Below are 15,562 nucleotides of genomic sequence, written 5' to 3' on the forward strand. Positions count from 1 at the left end.
GGCCTCCTGTGGGGACTGAGTAAGGACCAGAGTGTCAATCTGCCCAGGGTGCATGTCATCTTATAACCCAGCTTGTGAGCTCTGAGGAGATGAGAGGATTCAGAGGCAAGACTTAGAGGATCCCAAAGGCTGCTGTAAAGTGACGGGAGACACCCTGGGACTGATAAGGGAAGAGGCTGAGGCAGGAATGGTAGGTAACTCAGCAGGGTCAGAAAAACATGGAAACCCCACTAAACTGAACTTTCAATAGTGAAGTCTTTTTTCCTAGAAAAATAAAGGAAGGAAGGAAGGAAGGAAGGAAGGAAGGAAGGAAGGAAGGAAGGAAGGAAGGAAGGAAGAAAGAAAGAAAGAAAGAAAGAAAGAAAGAAAGAAAGAAAGAAAGAAAGAAAGAAAGAAAGAAAGAAAGAAAGAAAGAAAAGGAAGTTAAAGACAAGAAAGAAAAAGAAAGGAAAATGTCTTTCTTGAATTCCCATGTGTATGGCTGCCCTGCCCTCCTGGCTAGGTATCTACACTTGACAGACAAATGGGCACAGCAAGGCTCTCAGGAGGTGCCTCAGGTCTCTCTCCTCCAGGGCAGCAGGGAGAGTCCTCCTTTCCACAGAGCTGAGGCAAGGGGGCAGTGTAGAAAGTCTGGGTCATGCTGAGGTCAGAACCCTGGGGCAGGCAAGGGACAGAAAAAATGGACCACTTATCTACCTGCAGGACAGAGGTCATAAGAGTGGGTGTCCGCCCTCCATCTCTCCCATCTGAGCTGAGGAGTTCAATGTGGACGCCAAGGGCGTCGGGTGGGATGTATTACCTTCTCACACCTGCGGTCAACTTCTACATCCGTGAGAAGTGGCAAGTCCCACTTCACTGCCTGCCTCATGGAACACGACTGTGAGGCCTGTGGGATGGCGTCATCTGTCTGTAAGATGTCACCCCCTCGGCCCCAAATGTCTTGCTAAAGAGTAACCTTTGGGAAGCCGTGGGCGCCTGCCTGCAGGCGTCTTCGTTTTTCTCGCCCCTTCTGGAGGACTTGGCTGGGCTGGGCGGGCACTGCTTACCACATCCTCTTGATCCCCACCCCTTGCCTGGCCTCAGACAGACAGCACAGCCTCTGCTGGTGGCCCTGTGCTTCAGGCGACTGCAGCTGTCTGCCCACTTCTGTAGTGTGCCTGACAGCCGCTTGCCTGTCTGACCACAGGTCTGTCCATCCCTGGGGCGGCCAACTGGCCCCAGCCCCACCCCCAGCCCAGCCCCAGCCATGCCCAGGCTCTATCTGGCTATCTGGCTGTCCCAGCTCTGCTGACTCTCTCTATGTAAGCCCTGCCTAGCTGCCCGGCTGGCCCTCAGCCCCAGGACTGTCTCCGAGGTGACTCCCTCAGATTCTGGACTTGCACCCGACTGGCCCCCTGCCTACCTTCTGGAACCCACACCTCCCACCATCACACTCTGAGTTCCACTGTGAGTCCCAGACCCAGGAGGCCACCCGATTGCCCCAGCCTGAGGAATGGCTTTCTGAGAAGGACTTGGAAGAAGCAGGTAAGTAGACTCTAGCCCTGGCTCTCTCTGAGCCCATGGTCTTTCTCTGCCTTTTACGTAGTAGCACCGTGCTGGGACTCTGAGCTGTCCTGTGCCTGTGTCACAGCTGGGGCCACAGAGGCACAGAAGTCTCTGCAGTTAGACTGAGCAGAGCCAAGACTGAGGTCCCTTGTTCAGTTGGCTTAGAATGTCTGGGGGCCTGAGTGTGTACTTGCAGGATGATGGAGGGCTGTGGCAGCAGGGGCATGGCTGGTATGATCCCTTGCCTGAGCAAACTAACTGCCTGCAGGAAGTGATAGAAGAGGACAGTGAGATCTGCATGGTAGACAGTCTGCCAGGCAGCTCTGGGGAGTAGGCAGGGGCACTGGGAAGCTTCCAGGGGGCCAGTGGAGGGCATCAGAGATGACCAACCACTGTGCTTTATTACTTAAACTCCATCTAATCCTTTGAGGCAGGTGGGGTGCCTACTTCACAGATAAGGAAACCTAGCACCACAGGGGAAGTATGACTTTCGGCCTGGGACTCGCCAGGATATGGCAAGGTGGGCAGTCCAACCAGGTGGTGCCATCCAAATCCAGGGCATGCATCAGATGATAAGAGGCAACACTTCTTACATGGGGAGGAGAAGGGGGTCCGGAGGTTGTTGGAGGCCTAGCCTGGAAGGATAGAAAAGGAGAAGGCAGAGGGCTTGGGTGGAGAAGCCATAAGAGTTAATGTCTGTACTTAGGACTTGCCAAAGGGACCCTAGCAGGTCCCAGAGGCATTAGAGTGTCATACGCAGCTCCTAAGAGAATGTCTGTGCTCTCTGAGGCAGCCTGGGTGTTAGAGCACATGGTCGCCTTTTGGAGAACCTGGGCAAGTCTCTCTGCTTCTTCCAGCCTCCTGGGTCCTTGTTTTCCCCATCTGTAAAATGGGGAATGAGGTGGCTCTATCTCTGTGAGGCGGTTTATGAGAACTCTAGGACATCAGATGTCAAGACTGTGACTTCAGGCGCTCCCAACCCCAGGTACCCTGACCTGTGGAGGAGGAGGGCTAGATGCTAGGAGCTGGGGAGAGGACAGAAAGGCTAGAACAGCCCTATCCACAGAACTATAGGCACTTGGAGACCTCCCAGAATCCTCAGAGTCCATGCAGCCCATTGCATAGATGGCAATGCTGGGTTCCTGGGGACACACACCTGTCCTTGGGTTAAGAATGATGTGGAGAGTCAGAACAGAAATTGGAACCCAGCCTGTATGACAGGGTCCCACCCCTTGGGAAGACTCACGAACTGGATCACTACTTCCTCAGAGGGCACCTGGCCATGTGATCCCCACAGTGGGGTGTTCTCTACAGTAGCCCTGCCCTAGAGACGCTGTCTAGTCCTCACTGGACCTCACAGAGAGAACGAGAGAACCCCTGCCTGACAGGCAGGGGAGATTGGGCCCTCACCCAAGGCTTCAAACGTCCCCACCTCTAGAGGCCACTTCAGGCGTCTTTGGCCTGAGAGAGGGAGGTGAGAGTTGGCACCATGGGAGGACAGTGTGGAAAGATGGAAGAGAGGCAGGCGTGCTACATGCTCCGGGGGAGTGATTTCCTTACTGGACCAGGGCCAAGCAGCACCAGATAGGCATGAGAAGAAGGGGTATGCTTTCTCCCCAAGCCAGGCTCTGTGCATGCACAGGGGGAGTAGCCATAGCCAGTCAGTGCCCTCAAGACGGGGAGGCCTGCGGGACTCACAGATGGTCAGCCAGGGACAGCAGCTGGTTTTCTTTAAGTACTAGGTGTCCGCTTTGTTGGCGCTGACTAACAAGGGAAGGTTCTTTCTCCATGCAACCTAGTCTGGTTCAAAATTGTGATTCTCCGGCCTCAGCCTCCTGAGGGCTGGCATTACAGGCGTGTGCCTCCTGCTGTACCACATGGTGCTGGTGGTGCTTCAGCACTTGCAAATGAGAAAACCGAGACTCAGAGAGGAAGGGGGGTTTTCAAGGGCCACCCAGGGAGCCACTTGGAGGGACTTTGTCCCATGAAAATGAGACAAAAGCTTCCTCAAGGAAGGTACTCTCACCCTGGCAGCCTTTTCTTCAACTGCTGGTCCAGGGCCCCCAAAACACGAAGTGGGGGGAGCTGGGAGAGGCCCCACCCACAGCCTGCAGCTTGCAGGTGTCAGCCCCTCCTCCCCCACCACTCTGGCCCAGGACGAAGGGACTTTTCAATGACGATTCAAACAGGAGCGCTGAGTAAACTTGGAACTTCTGAAACAACCTGAGAATATTCCCTGGCCGGGGCCCCTGAAGAACATCTGTACCAGGGCCTCAGTCTGCTGTCCCTGCGGTCCCCAGGGAGGGTCAAAACACTAGAACTGTCCCAGGAGGAGGGGCAAATGAACGGTCTGGCTCCCCCCTCAAGCCTCAGCCTTCTTCACTGTGTGACCACAGATGTGGCTCTGGGCCTCTCTGGGACTCTGTTCCTTGATCTGCTAAGTAAGTTTGGTGTGAGGACCAAGACTGGAGTCTCCCCCACCCCAATTCCCTCCAGTGCTTATTAAAAGCTCATGCCTCAGTCAGGCCGCCTCCCTCAGTCAGGCCAGGGTGGGCAACGGAATGGGCAGGTGCTGTCTCGGCCCAGTTCTCTGCTGTAGCGCCAAGTGGCCATGCTTCGAACCAGCCCTTGTCTGTGAGCTGCAGAGAGTGGCTGCACACCTGAGCAAGGCTACAAGAATGCTCAGGTTTGCACAGGTTGTCCAGGCCGGAGGAGGTTCTGGCCCACGGAGACTGTGTATACACAGCCGCCGGAGCAGGTCCTTCCTCATGTTCAGCTGCCACCCACTAAGCCATGGGCCTGATGTTCTCAGCTGCAGCCCAAACCACCACAGTGGGAAAAACAGGCACCAGGAAGCACACAGCTGCAGCCTGCCAGCATCTACTTCCTTGCCTCTTGCTGAAGCCCAGCCGCTGAGCCTGGTCTACCGATGTGCAGAGTTGAGCTCAGACAAAAGGTGACCTGAGAGAGTTAGACCTCTCTTCTGGTCGCGGCCAGCTGGGCTCACTCATCCACTTGCAAACTCTACGGAGCTGAGAACCTGTGGTCCCCGGTGGTCATGTCACTAATCTGAGGACAGTCTTCTCTATCAGACTCTGCGAGCCAGGATGGCTGCCCGGGGTGGGGGAAGGTGCCTCCTGGGGATAGAGACAAAGCTGATGGGAAAACTGAGTCTCCAGGGACTGCTCAGCGGCTGTTCCATCCCATGAACCTCATTCATCCGTTCACTCATTATCAATTCTGGGGATGTTGTGGTAAAGAAATCTGGTGATTTATCCACCTGTGGGACCTGGTGTGCCTAAACAATGATGGGTCATAAGGACAAAACAGAGACCATCACTATCCTGATATTCTGACATCTAGGAAGAGGGCCAGAGCGGACCCACTTCAGATGAAGCAGGCAGTCGTTCTGGAGGGTGACACTGAAGTTGAAATCTGAGGATGAGACTGCAAAGAAGCTGGGCGAGGGAGTCTGAGCCGAGCAATTGCATGTGCAAAGGTCCCGAGACAGGGGATACTGGGGCACTGATGTTCCCATACTACAGAAATGCAGTGACCTTCAGTGTCCGCTCACTGAATTTAAGAAACAGGAACCAGAGAGTCATTTTCCCACTGGAGTGCATAGGCTGCATGATTCCAAACCAAAGAAAGGGATCCCTGTCATTCAGTCATTTATGCAACCTGTGTGGGCACCTGCTTTCTGTGAGGCCGTGCTTAGCCACGGGGGCTCCGCAGGAACGGAGCCCATGTGGTTCCTGCTCGGCTGTTGCTTAGAAGGTGAATGGAAACATCTGGGGCTATGGGCTGTGGTGGAGGGTCAGAACCCAGAGGAAGAAGTGACTCACCCTCTTTGGAGAGATCAAAGAAGCCAGCCATGATATTTGAAGACCCAGTAGGAGGCTGACAGTCAGCTAGGGAACACAGAAAGTTCCAGCGACTGAAAGACCAGGTGTGAAGGGTGGGAGCTAGGCGAAGGGGACCTGTTAGTGACAGGTCCTGGCAGTCTGGTGTGCTTGGAGCCCAGAGGAAGCAGTGGAGGGGCGGAGAGGGGTGGGCGCTAGGTTTTTCTCTGCAGGTCTAGGTGAGACTGTGAAACGATGCAGAGAGAGAGTGAGTTGGAGGATACAGCCAGAGGTCAGGGCCAAAGAAGAGCAGCAGGCAGGTAGGACAGTCCATGCCCGGAGGACCAGAGGCCTCCATCTGGTTCCCCCTTGGGAAGTCCCTGAACAGACACACTTCTCCTTCTGGTGACCTGCTGGCTCTTGTGTATGGCTCTTCTGGGGAGTCCCTCTATGGCCGCTTCATTTCTTCTCTGTCAGGGTAGGGAATAGGACATTTTACTTTCAGAATATTTTCACCTTTCACTTTCAACCCTGTTACTCCCACCTGGTCTATAGTGAGCTAACTATAGTCTGGACGGATCGAGTAGATTCCGTTCCTTGATCATTCGTGGGAGTAGGGCAGGGAAGCAAGGACTCAGGGTCTTCCAGTTCGTGGGAGGTGGGATGCATGCTGTGGATGCACAGGTCTGGTTAGGTCCACATGGGGACATTGCTCCTTGGCATAGCACCTTGAAGAGGAGGTGCTGGGACCCATGTGGCAAGTTTTCAAGACAGCCACATCAACTCACGCCTCCACTCAGTGTAGACCCCAAGAATGCAGAGAAACCATGACAAGGACTGACTGCATGCTCTTCCTGGTGCTCAATCTTTTCTGTTTTGTGTATCAGGTGAGCTGAGCGGTGCACGCACGTCTGGAGGTCACTGTTGAGGGTCTTCCTCCATCACTCGCCACCTTGTTTATTGAGTCAGGGTCCACCATCATTTTAAATGCCAGGCTCCCTCCACCCAAATGCAATGACAGTTTAGTTGACAGTCCAGCGGTCACCAGCTAGTTTATTTGTACCATTGGGCAGTTTGGTTTCCTTGCAGCGACTCCATGTGTTTTTCATTCCATAAGCCTCAGCCTTCTTTAAACGGTTCCACTAGTGTTGGACTAATCTTATCAGTTTCCCCAGGGAACCCTGCTGGAGATGGTGTACATGCTGAGACTTCCTTGAAATCTCTTGCTTGGTGAGCACAGTCTGTTCAGCCCCTTAGTCCTCTTTCCTCTCGTTCATCTTAGCAATTCTGGCATCTTTTGAGCCATTCCTGGGTGACTGCCTTTTTGTTGTTAATGTAAGTTATGCCATTTTGAGTTTTTATTACATTTTACTTATTTATTTGAGGGGGGTGTGACAGGGTGTCCACGGAGGACCAAAGGCACCTTTCAAGAGTCGATTCTCTTCTTCTGCCTTGTGGGTCTGTCTTAGTTAGGGTTTGTTGTGGGGATTCATTACACCACGTTGGGTGCCAGCCGGTTGTGGTGGCAGATGCCAGTAGGATTTGCTGAAGGAGGCAGAGGCAGGAGGATCATGAGTTCCAGGCCAGCCTGGGCTACACATTTAAAAACTGAAAGCATGGTTGAACGGAATGAGTTCCCACAAGAAGGGTTTCTAGCTGGGATGAAACAAAAGCAACTTTTGGGGGAAGGGGTTTATGTTATCTTACAGCCTGTAGTTCATCATCCAGGGAAGTCACGGGCAAGAACTCAAGGCAGGAACCGGGAGGCAGGAACTGAAGCAGAAACCATGGAGGAGTGCTGCTCACTGGCTCGCTCCATCTGCCAGCTGCTGCAACCCTTGCTGGTCATCCCACGGTCCTGACCAGAGGTTCTTACCTGCAGCTGGTCTGCACTTTCACTGATAGTCTCTTCTGAGCTCCCCTTAGGGACTCTGATCCCGCCACACAGTGCCAAGCCTCATTCTCTCCGCGACCCCTTCATGCGTTCAAATCCAGTATCAGCTGGAGAACGCTTACACATTACCAGGTTTGACTGGCAGCATGAAGTTCAGCCTTGGGTGCCTCTGGAACACAGCTTCTGTGTGCTGACTCTCCTAGAAGGTTTCACCTCAAGGATGCTGGTATCTTCATAATCACAGCCAGTGCTTCAACCCCAGCTGACCAGAGCCACAACCTCTTAATTCATAATATCAAAAGGCCCCAGCAGAGGCTTCCACAGGCCTCCATTGTCTGCACTGCTCTCAGAATTATCTTCTGAGTTCCCACAACCCATTAGCTGTGGGCACTCAATGACTTTTCCAGCCCAAAGTTCCAGTCTTTCCACAATCCTCCCAAAAAATATGGTCAGTCCCATCACGGTACTACCCTGGAACCCGGCACCAATCTCTGCCTCACTTGGAGTTTCTATTGCTGGGCTAAAACACCATGACCAAGAGCAACTTGGGGAGGACAGGGTTTATTTCAGCTTATACTTCTCAGGTCACACTCCCCAAATGAGGGGAGCAGGGCAGGAACTCAGGCAGAAGCCATGAAAGAATGCTGCTTACTGGCTTGCTCCTCCCAGCTTGCTCAGTCTGTTTCCTCATACCACCCAGGACCCCCTTGTCCTAGGAGTGAGGCCTCACTGTGGACTCGGCCTACCCACATCAACCATCAATCAAGAAATGCCCTACAGACTTGCCAACAGGCAATCTGAATGGAAGCATTTTCTTAATTGAGACTCGAACCAGATGAAACTAGCTAGTGTCAAGTTGACAAAGACAACAACCAAAAACCCAAACTAGCCAGGGTCAAACTCAAGGATCAAACTCAGACCGTCTGGCTTGGCGGCAAACACCTTTTCCTGTTAAGCCATCCCTGAAATAACGTTATTTTAAAACTTCACATTTCACCTTTGTATATGAAACCGACTTTAAACTGGGTGGTGGCAGTGGCATTTAATTCCAGCATTCAGGAGGCAGAGGCAGGCGGCCTGAAATATGGCATCCTGCTTCAGACTCCTCAAGGTTGGGTTACAGGTGTGAGTCTGCCTAGCTTGCCTTTGCTTTTATGATATTTTTTTGGTTTCTGCCTTTGTCAATCTGGAACGATAAGGTGTGGTACCAAGCAGAGTCCTAGACTTGGGGTTCAGTGTGTGTGTGTGTGTGTGTGTGTGTGTGTGTGTGTGCTTGTGGAAGCCAGAGGTCACCCTTGTTTTCTTCTTCAGTTGCTCTCATTCTGAGGCAATGAACATGGAACTTGCTGATTTAGCTAGACTGGCTGGCAGGCGGGCTCCAGGGATCCTCCTGTCTTGGCACCCCAGCACTGGGATTACACATTGCTTCACTCAGCTTTTACATGGGTGGGGCCTTCAAACCAAGTCCCCATGCTTGGGCAGCAGGCACTTTACTGAATGAACTGCCTGCCACCCCTCCATGCCACTGTTTAAAGTGGACAGCACGGTGCTGCTCTAGAGCGGCAGTGCCAATGGAGCTCTAGCCCTCCTCCATCTTGCTTGGGTGGAAGTTCTAGATCGTCCAGACAACAATGCCCCAGCTCTCCTTTGCAGGCTGCTCCCTGTCTCAGACATGGAGTGGAGCCAGGCAGCATTTGCCTTTCTGTAACTGTTTCTTTCACTTCTTATTGTGTTTTGTCCTTAAGTTTCATCCACATTGCAACACATGACAGGAGTTCCTTCCTTTTTAAAGGCTGAGTAATATTCCATTGTATGCTTAGAACATATTTTGTCTGTGAATAGACTAAGATTGCTTAAGTGCATGCTGCTTATTGTAAATATTGGGGCAGTAAACAGGAGTGTGAAAACACATTATTGAAATGTCACTTTCAATTATTTTGGGTATATACCTTCTATTTCTAGTTTTAGTTAAAATTTTTTTCATCATTGTACAACCCCACCAAATGTACAGAAGTGTTGTGATTTCTCAACATCTTCACCAACACTTGTCATTTTATTTTCTTTTGAGACAGTGGTCATTGTGTCTGGTGTAAGACATGCCTTATTGGGGCTTTGATGTTCACTTCCTGGTGATCAGTGATATTGAGTTGACCTCCATGTGCTTGCTGGCCATCGTAAACTCCTCTGGAGAAACGGCCCTCATCCATTTTAACAGAGCTGTTGGGGATGCTGTTAATGAGTTGCACCCTTTTTTATATTTGGGGTCCTAAGTCCTTGCCTGATGTCTGATTTGGGGGGAGCATTCCTCTCTAGCTGCTTGAGGTTTGTCTATGTTTGCACTGGTGGCCTGTGTTTCATCCTGGGACATTCGTTGTTTTGGGTTTCCAACCATCTTGAGGTCTTTACTGTATGTGGTAAGACAGAGACCAACTTCATCGACACCTGTAGATGTGCCACTTTCCTGGTCATCTCTTTTATTTTCGTGTTTGTTCGTCCCAGGCTGGCCTCAAACTTCCTATGTGTAGCCTAGAATGACTCGCAATTCCCAATGCTCCTATCTCTACCTCCAAAATGCTGGGATTACATTCATGTGTGCAGATTCTTGAAGTCCCGCCCTTTCACCTCTGTGGTTTTGTGACCTCATAGAAGGTCATTTGATCACCTCATGTTGGCTTTTTTGGGGGCTCTCTACTCTTTGCTATTGTACTCTATATCTGTATTTATCCCAATACCAATTATAGTTGTGATTTAAAATTTTTAAGAGATTTATTTATTTTTATTTTATGTGTATGGGTGTTTTGCCTGCATGTATATAGGTGCATGTGAGTGCAGTGCCCCATAGAGTACTGAAGAGGGCATAGGATCCCATGTGACTAGAGTTGCAGCTGGTTGTGAAATGCCATTGGGTGCTAGGAACCGAACCCAGGTCCTGTGGAAGAGCAGTCAGTACTCTTAACCTCTGAGCTATCTCTCCAGCCTATTGATCACTGTAATTTTAAAATACGTTTTTAAACCAAAAAAGTCTCCAACTTTGCTTTCCCAACTGTGGATTGCTTTGGCTACTCAAGACCCTTCAAGATTCCATATGAATTCTAGGGTGGATTTTTCTGTTTCTACAAAAAGAACTATTAGTGTTTTGGTAGAATTTGTTTAACTTTATAGTTATTCTCAGAAATATTGACATCCTAACTATATTGCCTTTCATCCCATGAAGGGATATCTTTTTATTTATTTTTGTCTTTCTTAATTTCTTTCAATAATGTGTTACATTTCTCCAAGTAAAGTATTTTATTGTTTTTGATGCTATTATAAATTGAATTGTTTTACTAATTTTTTAAATTATTTTTAATTATGTATAGGCCTGTGTCTGCATGTGGAGATGTACATGTGAGGGCAGGTGCCTGAGGCATTGGATCCCCTGGAGCTGGAGTTACAGGTGGTTGTGGGCCACCTGATTTGGGGGCTGGGAATGTAGGATCCTCCGGGAAATGTTCTTAGCCACTGAGCCATCTCTCCAGCCCCTTAATTTCCCTTTTGATTATTGTTTGTGTATTGAAAAATGCAACTAATATTTGTGTCTTGATTTTTGTATTCTTCAACCTTGCTGGATTCCTGTATTCAATGTAACATTTTCAATGTGGAATCCTTAGTATTTTCTGTGTATAAGGTCATGTTATCTGCAAACGGAGATACTTGTACCTCTTTCTTCTTAAGTGCCCTTGATTTCTCTTTCCTTCTTCATTGCTCTGGCTAAGACTTCCAGCTGAACAGAAGCGGCAGGAGTGAGCGTTCCCTTGCTTCTGGTGTCAGAGGAAGCTGGGATTTTGTTTGTTTTACTGTGGACTTTCATAGATGCCTGTATCATGTTAAGATGATTTTTATTTGTTTGTGGCATGTCTTGGACTTTCCCAGGTACTCAGTCTTTATACTGTTGCAGTATATTTTTATACTGTTGCACTTAATTTTCTTTCTTTCTCTCTTTCTTTCTTTATTTTGGTTTGTTTTTTGTTTGTTTGTTTTACACAGGGTTTCTCTGTGTAGCCTGTCCTGGAACTTTCTCTGTAGACCAGGATAGCCTCAAACTCATGGAGTTCTATCTGCCTCTGCCTCCAGAGTGCTGGGATTAAAGTTATGTGCCACCACCACCTGGCAGGCACTTGGTTTTCTAATCTTCATGAGGTTTTTGTTGTTGCTGCCTTGCTGTGTTGGATAGGACCATTATCATAATAGACATCCATGGGTCTTTCCCTGTCCTCAGGATGTACATGCTTAATATTTGATTTGGACGTGTTGGCACAACTCTGTAATCTCAGCACTCAAGAGGCTGAGGCAGGAGGATAAGGAGCTTATGTCCCTCTTAGGAACATAGCAAGATTCTGACTCAACAAAACAAAAAGAAAATGTGCTAACTTGGCCATTAAGGACACTGAGAGCAGTGCATACTGTTTCTGTGTGTGTCCTTATCAGAGTAAAGAATAGTCCTCTGTTCCTGAGATCAGGGGATTTTATTTTTTGACAAGCTTTCAAAATCATAAATGGATATCTCAATTCATTAAATATGTTTTCTGAACTTACTGCATAGTCAGACAAAATTTTACTTTCTTCTGCAAGTGGAATAAAATAGATGGCCAAACCTACCCTCCATATTGACATAAATGACATGAAAAAGTATTAACTAAATTTGTATCATTATATCTGAACGTTAGCATTTTGTTTAGAATTTGTACATTTTACTTGTGAAATTTTACTTCCTTTTAACCTAAGTTGTTGACATCATGGTTGGCTTACATTCCAGTATTGAATTTATTAAGAAGTACTGATGTGTTTGGGGTTAAGTCAGTAAAAACAACTGTCTTGTTATTTTCCTCTTTTTGTTTTTTGGGTCCGATCTGTTCTTGTTCCCTTTTTTCTTCTTTTTAGATGTTCCACTCTTGAACATGGTTGTTGCTCTCAGAGAGGCAGGGTGGTGTGTGCCTGCAGTCTCAGCTGCACAGGAGTTGATGTAAAAGGATCACCTGAGCTCAGGAGTTCTGGGCTATCCTGAGCTACATACCAAGCCCTCCCATCTTTGAAAAACATCACTATGTTTTCTATTATCTTGTTTGTTACACTCCTTTATATAAGTTTGGTGCTTATCTGAGAGCCCACAAAAGGATATTTTTGCTAGGTATGTAAGTTTTTGCTAGATACAAATACACACACACACACACACACACACACACACACTTTAAAATTGTATGTTTACACTTAAAATTTACAGCCTTTAAGGTTTTTTTTCTATTGTTTCCTGTCTTCTGTTACTTCTGTGGAAGTCAGCTGTCAGTCACATATGTCCTCTTTGAAGATAAATGATTCTCTCTCTGCAGTACTTTCAGTGTATCTTTGTCTTTAATTTAACTTTATTATTATTATTATCATTATCATTGTTTGTTTTTTGAGACATAGTTTCTCTGTATAGCCCTAGCTATCTTGGAACTTGTGCTGTAGACCAGGATGGCCTCAAACTCAGAGATCTGCCTGCCTCTGCCTCCAGATTAAAGGCATACATCACCATTGCCCATCTTTGTCTTTAATTTTAGATATAGTTTTTCTAGGGCTCAGGATGTAGCACAGTAAGCAGAGTGCTTGCTTAGTAGGCATGAAGCACTAGGTTTGATCCCAGCCCAGTATACACCAGTGTGATAGTGCACAGCTGTAATCCTAGCCCTTGGGAGGTCCACCTTTTGACAGATCAAAAGTTTAGGGTTTTCCACAGGTACATAGCTACAGGATCTTAAGGCCAGCCTGAGCTACATGTACTTGGTCTGAAAAGAGAAAATGGAAGGGGAGGAAGAGAGGAAGCATTTCTGTGATATTCCCAGATGAACTTTTCTTTGCATTTGTCTTCTTTTTGAATCAATAGCTAAGTGTCTTTTGTGAGTGTGGAAAAATTGTTAACCAGTAGCTCTGTTATTCCTTCTGGCTTAGTCTCTTTCTTCTCTTTATTGACTACTGAGTTCCTTGCCTTTCTAACTACTGTGAGGAGACATCTGACAAGAACAATTTAATGGGGGAAGCTTTATTTGGGCTCACAGGTTCGGAGGTATCAGTCTATCATGATGAGGAGGGTACCAAGGAACAGAGTAGTTCATGGCATTGTGGCCAGGAAGAAGAGAAAAGGGACAGTCAGGGAACACAGGAAGGGGGCCAGGGCAAGACAGACCCCCTAAGACAACCCCAGTCACTGACTTCCTCCACCCCACATCTTACTTAGTATTATGTTGCAACAATGCTTCATATCATAAACCCATCAGGGGCTGATCCCTCAATAGCTTAGAACCTCAGGACCCCATCTCCTCTGGAAATGCCTCACAGCACCCGCGAAGGTGTACTTTCTCTGGTGTTTATTGATCTGATCAGGTTGACAGTTAAGGTCATCCTTGGCTGCGTAGCAAGTTCTGTTTTAAAAACTAACCAAGTAAAGGTCCTCAGGAAAAGGGATAAATTAATGCACTCGACAGTAATTCTACTTATGAAAGGTGTGTGTTGTTTTAAAATGAAGGTGGGATCAATACCATAAAGGGATCAGTAAGAATTCCACACTTGATGTCAGAGTGTTGAGCATGAGAATCTGCGCTCCCGGTTCTTGGACAGTGAGTGTGCATGGGTGGCCTGTCTTCCTTAGGATGCTGCAAGCGTGTCTTTTGCGATTTTCTCTGTGTTGAAAAGTTTCTTCCTCCATCTGCTTCCAGCTGAGCAACCTTCAGTTCACAAATCCTCTTCTGATGTTTCTAATCTGTCGTCAAATCCATTTCTTACATGCTTATAAATTTGAGGAGTTTTGAGACTTCCTTTTTAAATATAACAAGTAAAATTCTCCCTCCCTCTCTCTCTCCTTTTCCTCCCCTCCTATCATCAGGGTCTTCACACTTCAAGACCATGCTGTAGAACAGAGAGCTACACCCTCCCACCAAGAACTCTTTTTTATTTTTCTGAGAAAAGGGTCTCACTGTGTAACCTTGGCTGGCCTCAAACTCACAGAGATCCCCCTGCCTCTATCTCCCTGTTGCTGAGATTAAAGGTAGTGCCACCAAGGCAGACCCCAAGAACCCCCCCCCCATACAGGGTTTCTCTGTGTAGCTTTGGAGCCTCTCCTGGAACTCACTCTGTAGACCAGGCTGTCCTTGAACTCACAGAGATCTGCCTGCCTCTGCCTCCTGAGTACTGGGATTAAAGGTGTGTGCCACCACCACCCAGCTCAGGGCAACTGTAGTGATTGTAAAAGCAGTGCCAGACTCTGAATTACTATGCTGTTCTGGTGCCCTGTCCTCTGGCTTACTGGTCATGAGCTCTGCACACAGCTCGCCTTATTGCTTTGACGGAACCCTGAGCACCATGGATGAAGATGTGGAGCCTTTGGAAGAAGCTGAGGCTTTCCTTGGGGGAGCTGACTGAGCTATTCCAGATTCCTGCTTCTCAGCCTTTGCTGGGTGACTGAACACTGACCAGCCCAGGCCCCAATTCTTCCCTCAGCTTGGTAAAACTGCTGGAAACTGCTGTGGCCTCTCAGCCCATCTCCAGGTGCTTTGTGGCAGATTTCTGGCTGCTCATCTTCAGTGATTTACCAAGTCACGGAGGAGGGCAGTGTAGGGCCTTGGGACTCGTTCCTTCTGTCACTTTCCATCTCGCCTGGCTGCCCCACTTCATCTCAGGCTTGCCAGTGGCTCTCTGTGGGGGCATCAGCCTGATACCAGCCCCTCCAGCACCCCCACAGTGGAAGTCCTCTCATGCACATGGTATTTTACACAACTAATATTTGCTTGCACTTACATTGCTTGTCCTTAAATTGCCGTGAGATAGTTTGGACATAGGAAAAGGTCACACAGTGTTGCTGGGCTTTCCCAAACCGTGGGAGACCCTAGAAACACCTCCCCAGCTTCTTCTTTCTGCACATTATTCAAAATGCAGTGTTTCAGGCTGGGCACAGTGGCATGCACCTTCGTTCCCACCCAGGAGGCTGACACAGGCAGAACTCTGCATGTTTGAGGCCAGCCAGGTCTACATAGTTAGTTATAATCCTACCAGGACTGTGTAGTGTGAGCCTGTCTCAAAAAGAGAAAAAAAAAAAGTGATGCTTGTCTTCCCTCCCAGTTCCTTTCTGTCCACTTAAACAGTTCATAGAATTGTTTCCATGTAGCTTGAAGAAGGACAGAGGTGGCATCATCCTTCACACTCTCCTTTTTCTGTACACATTCCATCTCGGTGGTCACCTGCTTTGCTGTGGGTGTGGGCCATGGGAAGT

General features: G+C 48.4%; 1 protein-coding gene across 1 annotated transcript in view; it reads left to right on the top strand.

Annotated features, from left to right (window-relative positions):
• The first annotated feature begins 1,237 nt into the window (after window positions 1–1,237).
• Il21r (interleukin 21 receptor) overlaps window positions 1,238–15,562 on the top strand; it is a 31,506-nt gene continuing 17,181 nt past the window's right edge. The window contains exon 1 of the mRNA XM_006980368.4: window positions 1,238–1,524. The gene's annotated coding sequence lies outside the window, so the exon portion shown is untranslated. The remainder of the gene's footprint in view (window positions 1,525–15,562) is intronic.

This window comes from Peromyscus maniculatus, chromosome 1, assembly GCF_049852395.1.
Source record: "Peromyscus maniculatus bairdii isolate BWxNUB_F1_BW_parent chromosome 1, HU_Pman_BW_mat_3.1, whole genome shotgun sequence".
In the NCBI taxonomy this organism is placed as follows: domain Eukaryota; kingdom Metazoa; phylum Chordata; class Mammalia; order Rodentia; family Cricetidae; genus Peromyscus; species Peromyscus maniculatus.